The following is a 16,366-nucleotide window of genomic DNA, read 5'->3' on the forward strand; positions in this document are numbered from 1 at the left end:
TGCCCGAGACACACTGCCCGAGACACAGTGCCCGAGACACACTGCCCGAGACACACTGCCCGAGGCACACTGCCCGAGACACACTGCCCGAGACACAATTCCCGAGACACACTGCCGGAGACACATTGCCCGAGACACAGTGCCCGAGACACACTGCCCGAGACACACTGCCCGAGACACAGTGCCCGAGACACACTGCCCGAGACGTGCTGCCTGAGACACACTGCCCGAGACACACTGCCCGAGACACACTGCCCGAGACACACTGCCCGAGACACAGTGCCCGAGACACACTGCCCGAGACACACTGCCCGAGACACACTGCCCAAGACACAGTGCCCGAGACACACTGCCCGAGACACACTGCCCGAGACACACTGCCCGAGACACAGTGCCCGAGACATACTGCCCGAGACACACTGCCCGAGACACAATTCCCGAGATGTGCTGCCTGAGACACACTGCCCGAGACACACTGCCCGAGACACAGTGCCCGAGACACACTGCCCGAGACACACTGCCCGAGGCACACTGCCCGAGACACACTGCCCGAGACACAATTCCCGAGACACAGTGCCCGAGACACACTGCCCGAGACACACTGCCCGAGACACATTGCCTGAGACACACTGCCCGAGACACACTGCCCGAGACACACTGCCCGAGGCACACTGCCCAAGACACAGTGCCCAAGACACACTGCAGAAGACACAGTGCCCGAGACACAGTGCCCGAGACACACTGCCGGAGACACATTGCCCGAGACACAGTGCCCGAGACACACTGCCTGAGACACACTGCCCGAGACACACTGCCCGAGACACAGTGCCCGAGACACAGTGCCCGAGACACACTGCCCGAGACACAGTGCCCGAGACACACTGCCCGAGTCACACTGCCCGAGACACACTGCCCGGGACACAATGCCCGAGACACACTGCCCAAGACACAGTGCCCGAGACACACTGCCCGAGACACACTGCCCGAGACACACTGCCCGAGACACAGTGCCCGAGACATACTGCCCGAGACACACTGCCTGAGACACACTGCCCGAGACACAATTCCCGAGACACAATTCCCGAGATGTGCTGCCTGAGACACACTGCCCGAGACACACTGCCCGAGACACACTGCCCGAGACACAGTGCCCGAGACACACTGCCCGAGACACACTGCCTGAGACACACTGCCCGAGACACACTGCCCAAGACACAGTGCCCGAGACACACTGCCCGAGACACACTGCCCGAGACACACTGCCCGAGCCACAGTGCCCGAGACATACTGCCCGAGACACACTGCCTGAGACACACTGCCCGAGACACACTGCCCGAGACACAATTCCCGAGATGTGCTGCCTGAGACACACTGCCCGAGACACACTGCCCGAGACACACTGCCCGAGACACAGTGCCCGAGACACACTGCCCGAGACACACTGCCCGAGGCACACTGCCCGAGACACACTGCCCGAGACACAATTCCCGAGATGTGCTGCCTGAGACACACTGCCCGAGACACACTGCCCGAGACACACTGCCCGAGACACAGTGCCCGAGACACACTGCCCGAGACAGACTGCCCGAGACACACTGCCCGAGACACACTGCCCGAGACACAGTGCCCGAGACACACTGCCCGAGACAGATTGCCCGAGACACATTGCCCGAGACACACTGCCCGAGACACACTGCCTGAGACACACTGCCCGAGACACACTGCCCAAGACACAGTGCCCAAGACACACTGCCCAAGATACAGTGCCCGAGACACAGTGCCCGAGACACACTGCCGGAGACACATTGCCCGAGACACAGTGCCCGAGACACACTGCCTGAGACACACTGCCCGAGACACACTGCCCGAGACACAGTGCCCGAGACACACTGCCCGAGACACACTGCCCGAGACACAGTTCCCGAGGCACACTGCCCGAGTCACACTGCCCGAGACACACTGCCCGAGACACAGTGCCCGAGACACACTGCCCGAGACACACTGCCCGAGTCACACTGCCCGAGACACACTGCCCGGGACACAGTGCCCGAGACACACTGCCCAAGACACAGTGCCCGAGACACACTGCCCGAGACACACTGCCCGAGACAGATTGCCCGAGACACATTGCCCGAGACACACTGCCCGAGACACACTGCCTGAGACACACTGCCCGAGACACACTGCCCAAGACACAGTGCCCAAGACACACTGCCCGAGACACAGTGCCCGAGACACAGTGCCCGAGACACACTGCCGGAGACACATTGCCCGAGACACAGTGCCCGAGACACACTGCCTGAGACACACTGCCCGAGACACACTGCCCGAGACACAGTGCCCGAGACACACTGCCCGAGACACACTGCCCGAGTCACACTGCCCGAGACACACTGCCCGGGACACAGTGCCCGAGACACACTGCCCAAGACACAGTGCCCGAGACACACTGCCCGAGACACACTGCCCGAGACACACTGCCCGAGACACACTGCCTGAGACACACTGCCCGAGACACACTGCCCGAGACACAATTCCCGAGATGTGCTGCCTGAGACACACTGCCCGAGACACACTGCCCGAGACACAGTGCCCGAGACACACTGCCCGAGACACACTGCCTGAGACACACTGCCCGAGACACACTGCCCGAGACACACTGCCCGAGACACAGTGCCCGAGACATACTGCCCGAGACACACTGCCTGAGACACACTGCCCGAGACACACTGCCCGAGACACAATTCCCGAGATGTGCTGCCTGAGACACACTGCCCGAGACACACTGCCCGAGGCACAGTGCCCGAGACACACTGCCCGAGACAGACTGCCCGAGACACACTGCCCGAGACACACTGCCCGAGACACAGTGCCCGAGACACACTGCCCGAGACAGATTGCCCGAGACACATTGCCCGAGACACACTGCCCGAGACACACTGCCCGAGACACACTGCCCGAGACACACTGCCCAAGACACAGTGCCCAAGACACACTGCCGAGACACAGTGCCCGAGACACAGTGCCCGAGACACACTGCCGGAGACACATTGCCCGAGACACAGTGCCCGAGACACACTGCCTGAGACACACTGCCCGAGACACACTGCCCGAGACACAGTGCCCGAGACACAGTGCCTGAGACACACTGCCCGAGACACACTGCCCGAGACACAGTGCCCGAGGCACACTGCCCGAGTCACACTGCCCGAGACACACTGCCCGAGACACAGTGCCCGAGACACACTGCCCGAGACACACTGCCCGAGTCACACTGCCCGAGACACACTGCCCGGGACACAGTGCCCGAGACACACTGCCCAAGACACAGTGCCCGAGACACACTGCCCGAGACACACTGCCCGAGACACACTGCCCGAGACACAGTGCCCGAGACATACTGCCCGAGACACACTGCCTGAGACACACTGCCTGAGACACACTGCCCGAGACACAATTCCCGAGATGTGCTGCCTGAGACACACTGCCCGAGACACACTGCCCGAGACACAGTGCCCGAGACACACTGCCCGAGACACACTGCCCGAGACACACTGCCTGAGACACACTGCCCGAGACACACTGCCCGAGACACAATTCCCGAGATGTGCTGCCTGAGACACACTGCCCGAGACACACTGCACGAGACACAATTCCCGAGATGTGCTGCCCGAGACACACTGCCCGAGACACACTGCCCAAGATGTGCTGCCCGAGACACACTGCCTAAGACACACTGCCCGAGACACACTGCCTAAGACACACTTCCTGAGGCATGCTGCCCGAGATGTGATGCCCAAGACGTGATGCCCGAGATATGATGCCTGAGACGTGCTGCGCTACCTCCCTCCACATCATGTTGAAGACTTGTGGCGACAGCCTCCTGCCACTGTCCGTGTAGAGCACTGCCCTCTGTCCCTCCACAGTGAACAACAAAGCCTCCAATGATTGAGCACAGAATCTGTGGGCTCTCTCCCTGGAGCGTGGATCTGCCATGAGTACAGCGGCTTCAGACCTCCGGCTCCTCCTCCTTGACCTGTTGCTCCTTGCTGAGGGAGCTGCTCCGTTCAGCAATGCTGAGAATGAGGTTCTGCAGCATTACTGAATCTCCCCTTTAAGAACTGGAAAAAGCCTGTGGTAATAATGATTTTTGAGTAGACTGCACCTGATATTGCTCCACCCTTTGAGTGTAATGCCAAAGAGCTTGGGTTTAAAGACTTGAATTAGTGCTCCATTTATTTATTTGAGCAGTGAGCACGAAATTTGTGTGCAGTCTAAAGCCTGGCACTAATTCTCCAACTTTTCTAATTATACCGCCCATTTCTGGGCTGTAATGAATTTCTAGCTCTTTACTTTCAACACTTTCCGGTCTTTGACAGATTTGTGTGCACTTTGGAAGTGGCTTAGTGAGTTGCAGTGAATGATGAGACACAAGGGTACCCCGCACAATGGTGATGAGTGTGAAAGGAATGGATTGGTCATTGTAAGGTGCTTTATGGTGTTAGTGTGGAGTGGCGCCAACCTGTTGCGCATCATGTGACAGCCATATGGGTGTACAGGGTGAACTAAATCTGGACATGTTGAAGCCATCCCTGGCCTCCTGGGCAGAAATGTGGTCGGATGCTGATGCCCTGTGTCCTGTGCAGCATCAGGTGATTGCGGAGAAGGTTGGTGTTGTTGTTGGTGTTGCTGATGTTGGGGCCTCATCGTGGTCCGAATCTGAGGACCAAGGTAAGACAGTATAAACGGCACCCATGTTGATGGAATAGATGGCAGGTGAAGTAGAGATAACAGAAGCAATCTGTCAACGGTGAGAGAGTTCTTCCAATGAGGTGAGACTGGCTGAAGACTTTTCTGGAAAGACTTGCAGCCTGCAGAATCTGTGCTGGAAATGGACTGAGCAACAGCTTGTGGCTGAGGAAAGTGAAGATCTGCCAGGTGGGAGCTTTTACTGTACATTTGATGCTGTCGAGTAATTAGCTGGAGCAATGGCCACTGAACTCCTGCCTCAGGTTGATAGATGTGGTTCCTGAGCAGTGTGGTTACTGTGGCCATGCAGATAAATTTTAAAAGTAAGTTAAAAAAAAAGCCTGTTAAGGGTCAGAGAACTAGCTGTTAGTCATCTCAATTGGGTCACCTGCCGCTGCCGGTCAGGTCAGCTCTGCGAAGACAGATGTGCCTGAGGGAAAGGCGCGTGGGGGCAGGATGACAGTGGGTTCCCAACCCACCGTCAAAAATAACAACTTTCCCACCAAATACCCACCACCGATCGGGCCCACTACCACCCTGGAAAATTCCGGCCTTTGTTACTATTTACTCTCGGGACTCAGGCAAGGTCCCAAGTTGGCCTTGGAAGGTGATGGTGGGACGTCTCCTTGAACCGCCGCAGTTCTTGTGGTGAAGGTGGGCCCAAAGGCACATGGCGCCGGGAAAAGCCAATCAAAAAGTTCTTGGAAAAAGACAGTTGTAGAATTATGAGGCAAAAGCTGGCCTGGCTCTGCCTCTTCGGGAAAAGTGGGATCTGCGCCTGCAATTCCCTCCCATTGTCAGCTGTGGCTCAGTTGATGGCATCCTCGCCACTGAGTCAGAAGGCCATGGGTTCAAGTCACACTCCAGAGATTTGAGCACATAAATCTAGGCTGACACTCCACTGTAGTGCTGAGGGAGTGCTGCACTGTTGGAGGTGCCTTCTTTCAGTTGAGTTGGTCTGCTCTCTCAGGTGGACATAAAAGATCCCATGGCAATATTTCGAAGAAGAGTAGAGGAGTTATCCCTGGTGCCCTGGCCAATATTTATCCCTCAATCAACATAACAAAAAAAGAAACAGATTATCTGGTCATTATCACATTGCAGTTCGTGGGAGCTTGCTGTGCACATATTGGCTGCTGCATTTTCCACATTTTTAGGCAATATCCCAGAGTGGAGGATGACTTGCTTCCACAATAAAATGAGTTCTAAGGTGATTGATGAGACCAATACGGGATCTACAGTCTCTGTCACAGGTGGGACAGGTGGTGGTTGCTGGGTAGGATGCTTGATTTGTCATACGCTCCTTCTGCTGTTTGTACTTGGCTTCCACATGCTCCCAGCGAAGAGACTCTAAGGGCTAGAACCTCCACTTTTTTTGTCTGCATAACGCCCACTTAACGCCCATTTGACCGTTGAAATGACGTCTAACACACATATATCGCCCATTTTGGCACAAAATCGAAACTGACGGGCTTTTTTAGGAGACTTGTCGCCGAGCGTTATTTTCCCAATGGGCTTAACGACGAGAAAAAATATTACTGCCCGCCCAATTTTTGGGGGCGGAATCAGCAAAATGGGCAATTTCAACACACATATTATCGCCCGGCATTACTTTTCTCACGCACTTAATGCCCGGCAACTGTCTTTTGTTGTAAAGAGCATATTTACCCAAACTAGCGACCATGGAGATCACCCCACCATCAATTTCACCACCTGCCACACATATCGGCCAGAATATCATCCGCCCAAAAAACCGCCCACAAAAAGTGGAACTAACCGGGTCGGACACTGGTGATGTTGCTGGCATTTCTAATGTCCCACTCTTATGTGAGGAGCTGATATCGGAAAGATTTGCCTGAAAGAGCGCTGATGTGAGTAACAATGCTAACACACATATGTGTGCAGCTCAGACATCAATGGTGCCCATCACCTTGGTGCCAGTTAAAGTTTACGTTGATTGATGTTAAGTTGCATTTAACCCTTTCATGGTAAGGAATCACCAGTTGTGTAATTCCAGCTATCTGAGACAATGCGCAACAAGGTTATGTTCAAATTCAAAAGTTTAATACCAACATTGGTCTGAAATCATAAGTAACACAGCCAATAACACCCAACCCCCGCCCACATCCCACTTTTTCCACTATTGGCATAAATCACAGGGTCAACATGTCCAGCAACACGGAAGACAAAGGCAAAACAGGAGCGTTGTCCCCAGCCTCCATACATTGCAACAAATTGCAGACATCCAGATGGAGATATAACACAGCCATCACCTGCGCACATACACCTCACTTTCCTTCCCCCCCTTTTGCTTCACCCCACCTCTATCCCTTCCCCTCCTCGCTCCACAGCGCCTGGCCGAGGAGCTCCTCAGGCGGTGCTTCATTGGGGGGGATGAAGGCAGATGCATTGGTTAGATGGGTACGGGAGCGAGGGGTGCCGAGGGGGCAACATTCTCAGATGCAGAAGCAGGCTTTTGGTCCTTGCTCGCATCTCTCGTTCGCAGTGGTGGTGGGGAACCTAGGGGTGGAGTGCCGCGCTCTGGGACCACTGGGAAGGCTGTGGCAGCAGTGTTCCTGGCTATCACATCCAAGGACTCCTCCATGCGTGGAATATACTCGGACATGGTGGCCAGGTGTCGGGTATGCCCCCCCGCCAAAGCTTCGATGAGCTGGTCACCAATGTCTACAGTCCTCATGGACAACTGAACCATCTCTCAGCTGTCATGTAGTGTTTGTGGAACAGACCTGCTGTGTCCACGAGGCCTCCGCGGGGTCGGCGCCGTCCTGGGGACAAATGGGATGCCCTGTGGAGAGATGCTTGGGGCCGGCACCTCCAGAGTGGAGGTGGGAATGACCGGAGGACCAATAGATGGGTTCTGGAGCGTGGCGATGCAGGTTCTCCGAAGTCCGCGCTCTCATCCATCGAGAACAGACCCAGCTGATTGACGGGCGACAATTGGAGCTCCTCAGTGTTGTGTTCCGCCACCAGGGAGCGCATCCCTTGAAATCCCAAGGGATCCCAGCATCCCCTAAGGCCTGTTCCTCACTCTGGAGTGTCTTAATAAAGACTGAGGTCACTGTAACTTTAACCTCCCTGTGTGCAGTCTCATTTGTGTTAGGAACACAATAACTGACGACGAGTATACGATCCAACGCAAAGATGCAGCAAACTGTGAGCATCATGGAGAAGTTCTCAGAGGGTGAGGACTGGGAAGCCTATGTCGAACAGCTAGACCAGTACTTTGTAGCCAACGAGCTGGACGGAGAAGGAAGCACTGCAAAAAGGAGAGCGGTCCTCCTCACGGTCTGCGGGGCACCGACCTACAGCCTCATGAAGGATCTTCTGGCTCCAGTGAAACCCACAGATAAGTCATATGAGGAGCTGTGTACACTGGTTCAGGAGCATCTTAACCCGAGGGAGAGCGTGCTGATGGCGAGGTATCGGTTCTATACATGCCAGCGATCTGAAGGTCAGGAAGTGGCGAGCTACGTCGCCGAGCTAAGGCAACTTGCAGGACAATGTGAGTTTGATGGCTATCTGGAGCAGATGCTGGGCATTGTACTGGGCATTGGCCACGAGACCATCCTACGAAAACTTTTGACTGCAGAGACACCGACCCTCAGTAAGGCCATTGCGATAGCACAGGCGTTTATGTCCACCAGTGATAACACCAAACAAATCTCTCAGCACACAAGTGCTAGCAATGTTCATAAATTAACTGGAACTGTGTTTACGAGCAGAAATGTACAGGGCAGAACCCACGAGTCTGCAACTGCCAGCAGGCCTCAGGTGACCCAGATGACTCAGAGCCCCCAACAAAGGATGAATGCAAGGCAATTCATACCTTGTTGGCGTTGTGGAGGCTTCCATTCAGCCTATACATGCCGCTTGAAAGGGTATGTTTGCAAGAGCTGTGGAACAATGGGGCACCTCCAACGAGCTTGCAGACGAGCTGCAAGCTCTGCAAAACCTGCTAACCACCACGTGGCAGAGGAAGATCGGCCCATGGTGGATCAAAGCAATTTCGAGCCTCAGAGCGAGGAGGCAGATGCTGAAGTACATGGGGTGCACACATTTTCGACGTAATGTCCACCTATAATGCTAAATGTAAAATTGAATGGCTTACCCCTAGCCATGGAACTGGATACTGGCGCTAGCCAATCCATCATGAGTAAAAAGATATTTGAGAGACTGTGGTGCAACAAGGCATTCAGAAGAGCCCTGAGCCTCATCCAAACGAAACTGAGAACGTACACCAAAGAGCCTATCACTGTCCTGGGCAGCGCCATGGTCAAGGTCACCTACGAGGGCACGGTGCACGAACTGCCACTCTGGATTGTCCCAGGCGATGGCTTCACACTGCTTGGAAGGAGCTGGCTGGGCAAAATCCGCTGGAACTGGCATGACATCCGAGTGCTCTCATATGTCGATGAGGCTTCATATACCCAGGTTCTGAACAAATTTCCTTCCCTTTTTGAGCCAGGCATTGGAAACTTTTCTGGGGCGAAGGTGCGGATCCACTTGGTCCCAGAGGCACAACCCATTCACCACAAGGTGCAAGCGGTACCTCACATGATAAGGGAGAGAGTGGAAATCGAGCTGGACAGGCTGCAACGCGAGGGCATCATCTCCCCAGTGGGATTCAGCGAGTGGGACAGCCCGATTGTTCCAGTACTCAAAAGTGATGGCACGGTCAGGATTTGCAGCGATTATAAAGTAACTATTAATCGTTTCTCGCTACAGGACCAGTACCCGCTACCTAAGGCAGATGACCTATTTGCGATGCTGGCAGGAGGCAAGACATTCACCAAGCTCGACCTGAATTCGGCCTACATGACGCAGGAGTCTTTGAAGGGCCTCACCTGCATAAACACGCACAAGGCACTGTTCATCCACAAGAGATGACCGTTTGGAATTCGGTCGGCTGCAGCGATCTTCCAGAGAAACATGGAGAGCCTACTCAAGTCGGTACCATGCACGGTGATTTTTCAGGACGACATATTGGTCATGGGTCGGGACACTGTCGAGCACCTACAAAACCTGGAGGAGGTCCTCCAGCGACTGGATCGCGTAGGGCTGCGGCTGAAGAGGTCGAAATGCGTCTTCATATCAACAGAAGTGGAGTTTTGGGGGAGGAGGATCGCAGCGGACGGCATTCGGTCCACCGACACCAAGACAGAGGCTATCAGGAACGCGCCCAGGCCACAGAACGTCATGGAGCTGCGGTCGTTCCTGGGACTCCGCAACTATTTTGGTAACTTCCTACCGGGGTTAAGACCCTCTTAGAGCCCCTACATGTATTATTGCTTAAAGGTGAGAACTGGGTATGCGGAGAAAAACAAGAAAAAAAAGCTTTTGAGAAAGCCAGAAACATTTTATACTCCAACAAGCTGCTTGTATTGTATAACCCGTGTAAATGACTTGTGCTAGCATGTGATCCATCGTCATACGAAGTCAGCTAACATTGCGGGGAAGTTGCAACCTGTCGCCTATGCTTCCGGGAGCTTGTCTAAGGCCGAGAGGGCCTACAGCATGATTGAGAAAGAGGCATTAGCGTGTGTGTTCGGGGTAAAGAAAATGCATCAGTACCTGTATGGCCTCAAATTTGAGCTGGAAACCAATTACAAGCCCCTCATATCCCTGTTCGCTGAAAACAAGGGGATATATACTAATGCCTCAGCCCACATACAAAGGTATACGTTATCAGCGTATAACTATACCATCCGCCACAGGCCAGGCACCGAGAACTGTGCGGATGCTCTCAGTCAGCTACCATTGCCCACCACGGGGGTGGAAATGGCGCAGCCTGCAAACTTGTTGATGGTGGCGCAGCCCACAGACTTGTTGATGGTCATGGAAGCATTTGAAAATGATAAATCACCTGTCCCAGCCCGCCAGATTAGGACTTGGACCAGCCAAGATCCTCTGCTGTCCCTAGTAAAAAACTGTGTACTGCATGGGAGCTGGGCCAGCATCCCCGTTGAAATGCAAGAGCTAATCCAGCGACGAAAGGAAGAGCTGTCCATTCAGGCAGACTACCTGTTGTGGGGTAACCGCGTAATGCTACCCAAAAAGGGCAGAGAGACGTTCATCTCAGATCTCCACAGCACACACCCGGGTATAGTAATGATGAAAGCGATAGCCAGATCCCACGTGTGGTGGCCCGGTATTGACTCTGACTTAGAGTCCTGTGTACAGCAATGCAGCGTGTGTGCTCAGTTGAGAAACGCGCCCAGAGAGGCACCACTAAGTTTGTGGTCCTGGCCCTCCAGACCATGGTCGAGGATCCATGTTGACTATGAGGGCCCGTTTCTCGGTAAAATGTTCCTGGTGGTGGTGGATACTTTTTCAAAATGGATTGAATGTGAAATAATGTCGGGAAGCACCGCCACCACCACCATTGAAAGCCTGAGGGCCATGTTTGCCACCCACGGCCTGCCTGACATATTGGCCAATGACAACGGGCCATGTTTCACCAGTGCCGAATTTAAAGAATTCATGACCTGCACTGGGATCAAACATGTCACCTCGGCCCCGTTTAAACCAGTCTACAATGGGCAGGCAGAGCGGGCAGTACAAACAATCAAACAGAGCCTCAAACGAGTCACAGAAGGCTCACTCCAAACCCGAGTACTGCTCAGCTACCGCACGAGACCCCACTCGCTCACAGGAGTGCCCCCGGCTGAGCTACTCATGAAAAGGACACTTAAAACCAGACTCTCGCTGGTTCACCCCAACCTGCATGATCAGGTAGAGAGCAGGCAACAGCAACAAAATGTAAATGATGGTCGCGCCACTGTGTCACAGGAAATTGATCTGAATGACCCTGTGTATGTGCTAAACTATGGACATGGTCCCAAGTGGATCGCGGGCACGGTGATAGCTAAAGAAGGGAGTAGGGTGTTTGTAGTCAAACTAGACAATGGACAAATTTGCAGAAAGCACCTGGACCAAACGAGGCTGCGGTTCACAGACTGCCCTGGACAACCCACAGCAGACACCACCTTTTTCGAGCCCACAACACACACCCAAAGGATCAACAACACCACGCCGGACCAGGAAATCGAACCCATCACAACCAACAGCCCAGCAAGGCCAGGCTCACCCAGCAGCCCTGCAGGGCCAACAACGCGCCAGCCCAGCGAGGGCACAGCCAACACACCAGAACAGACATTTGTACCGAGGCGGTCCACCAGGGAAAGAAAGGCTCCCGACCGTCTCACCTTGTAAGTAGTTTTCACTTTGACTTTGCGGGGGGAGTGATGTTGTGTATCTGTAAAGCATGCACTTCCATGTTCTGCCACCAGGGAGCGCATCCCCTGAAGTCCCAAGGGATCCCAGCATCCCTTGGGAGCACTGTATATAAGCCGGCCCCTAAGGCCTGTTCCTCACTCTGGAATGTCTTAATAAAGACTGAGGTCACTGTTATTTTAACCTCCCTGTGTGCAGTCTCACCTGTGTTAGGAACACAATACTCAGCACCCAGATATAGTAGGATCGTCCGCCATCTCCTGCCCCGCGCCCCCACCATCTGGCCTCTGTGGCCTTGCCTGGGGCCGCGCTGCTGTCTGAGCTGCAAGACACAAATAAGGTTGTTAGAGGAGAAGGGGGTGCTGGGATAACAAGGTGAGTCCAGCGCTACACACAGCATATGCACGCCAAAAGCACCACCACTCTCAAAATCATCGCAGACATCACATTTCATGACCTTCAATGCGTTGTGGATTGCAATGATTTTCATTAGGTCAGCATTATTTCTATGACACTTTTAGAAATCATCTATCATATATGATTGGTCGGATATGAGTTGGTGTGGCATCTATTAACTTTAGATCATGCAATGGTGTAAGCTTTACTCACGTAGCATCACTTCAGGGTCTGCAGATGCATCCGTGGCTGTCCGGGTGTGCTTCCCCACGAGTGCTAGCACTCGCTCCTCCATGTCAGTGATGTCGCTGGGGACTGGTGGCCCCCCACCTGTTCACCTCTGCATGGACCTCAGCGTCGATAACTTCTTCTGTAAAATGTGACAGGATGACATGGCATGAGATCATTGCGTGATATCATTGCTAGGTACTGTCACAGAGACTGATACAACACATAACCGACAGATGTAATCATGCTTATTATGATTATTATCATTCTTTACCTAAAGACATACACCGTGACCGCAGGCTTTGAGTAAAACATTCCCGGTCAAAGTGCAAGACCTCACATCTGCTGATAGTCACTCATGACTTTTACAAATCAAATTATATAAATACATAAGTACATGTAAATCAATGTATAATTACTCTTGCGGATCCCACAAGGTCGCTCCATCATTTGCGGCATTGGTTGCCCTCATGCACCTCGTTGGTCGCCGACAAGACCACCTCTGCTATCTCGGTCCATATCCTCTGGTAGGCCTTTGGGGTGGGCTTCCCACGCCCTCCCTGTGTCAAATCACCCAAGGGAGACTCAACTTCCTGCAGGAGGGAGGCATTTGCCTCGTCCGAGAACCTCCTGTCTCTTTTGCGGCCTCCAATGTGCTCCTCTCCCACCTCACTGCTCTTTCCAGCGACAGTCTCCACAGCGTGCTGTGATGCCTCCTCCTCTCCCTCCATTATAGGGCAAATTCGGTCAAATATATGGCTGTTAACACCTCACCACACCCAGCCACACCTTCAGTCCCTCTGAGCTCCCTCTCTCTCTGACTCCCCTTCTGCACATGTCATGGTGACTCTTGACGTCCTGAATCATGGGAATCAAGCGTTGCCATGCCGTTGCTAAGGACGGCCACACTTTATGGCAGAAGGTCAAAAAAATTTAACCCTACCGCCCATTTGATATTGCTCACGGTAACGCCCATTTTCAAAAATGTAAACTAGGTGTTTTGAGAATGGGCGAGAAGCCAGCGATCTGAAAAGCCTTTTTTACCGCCCACATTGGAAATAACATCCATTTTTGGGCGATAAGCTCAAAAGTGGAGGTTCTAGCCCTAAGTGTTCGCCACTTTCTTGGATGCTTCTCCTCCACTTTGAGCAGTCTTGGGTCAGGAATTCCCAAGAGTTGGTGGAGATAATGCATTTTTATCAAGGAGGCTTTGAGGGTGACTTTGAAGTGTTTTCTCTGCCCTCCTGGGGCTCACCTTCCCTGACGTAGCCTGTTTCGGGAGTCTAGCATTGGGCATGCGGACAATGTGGCCCATTGTAAGAGATTCCGTAACCCCATGCACACAGTTCTTGGACTTCAGGATTTATAAGAACAAAATACACATTGCACAGGGTTATGGCTCAACCTTAATTTTGTTAGTTTATTGAACTTGCGTTATTCCCCAGTATACAATCCCTCTGAGATTCGAGCGGGATGTCACAGAACACACATTACAAAACCCCTACACAAGGCTACTGAAACCGAACACAAAATATCACTGTTTAAAACTTCCGCGATTCAACTGCGATTACAAAACTACTCAGACAAATTTCCCAATGATTTGACTGAAACTTACATCATCATCATCATAGGCAGTCCCTCGAAGCGAGGATGACTTGCTTCCATGCCATAAAGAGATGAGTTCACAGGTGTTTCAATGAAGGACCTAATATTCGAGATCCTGAACTACATCATGCACACCAGCCACCACACGGGCTTGACAGAGCTAGGTCTTGGTCCAGTGGCAAGGATTACCCAAGACTAACTGGAGACCAGCTCTGCTGCACATACCAAGCATGCACACATATCACAGTGTGGGCTGGCCCTCGCTGCCCCTGGGCCCTTGCCTCTTCTGAGCCCCAGATTCACGCCTCTCCTGGGCCCCAGTCAGTTCCTTCTATGGACTCTTGCCGCTCCTTCACCCCTCCTACTGTGCCTGCCCGCACTGCAATCAGCGACCTGGCTTCATAGCGTCGCTCTCCTGCAGCAGCAGGCACTGCTCCCTGCAGTGGTATGCCGCCGCACGCTGCTCCCTGTAATGGCCCTGGACTGCTGATGGCCTTGTAGGCCAAGACCGTGCCGATTTCCAGTCTTACACAGCTGGTTGTTCTGGTGTAGATTGTAGGCCGGGACCAGATGACCCCTCTCTGTCCGTCTTCACTGCAGTGCCCCTCGCTCCGAAGTGGTCTTCTTTTTATGGGGGTTCCTATCACAGCATCAAACATATTCCCGCTGTTCCCCTGTCCCCGATGGTTAATTAACTCTTGATCATCAGTGTATCCCACTTCCCGGCCCAGACAGGGGCATGATCAGTTCTCCTGCTGTGTAGTACAATGCACCATCATCATCATAGGCAGTCCCTCAAAATCGAGGAAGACTTGCTTCCATTCCAAAAATTAGTTCTTAGGTGACTGTACAGTCCAATACAGGAATTACAGCTCTGTCACAGGTGGGTCAGACAGTGGTTGAAGGAAAGGGTGGGTGGGACCGGTTTGCCGCACGCTCCTTCCGCTGCCTGCGCTTGGCTTCTGCATGCACTCGGCGACGAGACAATGCAAACCTTCCTTGGTAACAGGTCTGGCTCCAAAGTTGATGAATGTCCTCTCTTCCTTCTTGACAGGGACCACTGAATGTGTGAATAGCCGTCGTCTGTGTAATGACTCAAGAGTCTGGTTACTGTAAACTCACTCAGGTGCAACCGGATCCATGTTTATTCCAGCCCGAGAGTGCCAGCGTGACAAAGACACCCAGCTCATATACAGGTGACCAAGCACACATGCCACATGCGTACAGCCCGATGACCTCCGACCGCAGCGCCTCTGGTGTCTGGTGACCCCCAAGTATTAAAACATAACAACATCCCCCCTTTTAAAATCTTATCAACAGTCTTTTTACAAATTAAGATGGTCTGAGGCTTGCCTCTCACGAGTTGATCGTCTCAGTTCAACTTTGGCTCTGGGCGAGCGCTCTGAGTCTGTTGAGACTGAGGGCTGAGCAGCCGATCTGATGGGAGTGGCCATGACCACATCAGAAACTGAAGGTTCAGAGTCAGTAATGTCAGCAGAGTCCTCTGATGAGTGAACAATGGTTGGTTGGTCACTGACTACATCTTCCTCACTCGGTTCCTGTTCATCCGTGTGCCGCAGTTTAACCTGGTCAAGGTGTTTCCTGCATGTTTGCCCATTCTCGAGCACGACAATAAACACTCTGTTACCCTCCTTGGCTGTAACAGTGCCGGCGATCCACTTCGGACCTTGACCATAGTTCAGTACATAAACCGGATCGTTGACCGAGATGTCACGTGACACGGCAACACAATCATGACACCATTGCTGACTTTGACGTCTGTTTTCAACATGATCATTCAAATCAAATGAACACGAGAAAGCCTGGTCTTGAGATTTCTCTTCATCAGTAGTTCAGCAGGAGGAACCCCAGTAAGCGTATGAGGTCTTGACCTGTAACTGAGCAACATTGAGACGGAATTTCTTCTCCCAGAGGGTTGTGAATCTGTGGAATTCTCTGCCCAAGGAAGCAGTTGAGGGTAGCTCATTGAATGTATTCAAGTCACAGATAGATAGATTTTTAACCAATAAGGGAATTAAGGGTTACGGGGAGCGGGCGGGTAAGTGGAGCTGAGTCCACGGCCAGATCAGCCATGATCTTGTTGAATGGCGGAGCAGGCACGAGGGGCTAGATG

This window comes from Pristiophorus japonicus, chromosome 8, assembly GCF_044704955.1.
Source record: "Pristiophorus japonicus isolate sPriJap1 chromosome 8, sPriJap1.hap1, whole genome shotgun sequence".
Taxonomy (NCBI): Eukaryota; Metazoa; Chordata; class Chondrichthyes; family Pristiophoridae; genus Pristiophorus; species Pristiophorus japonicus.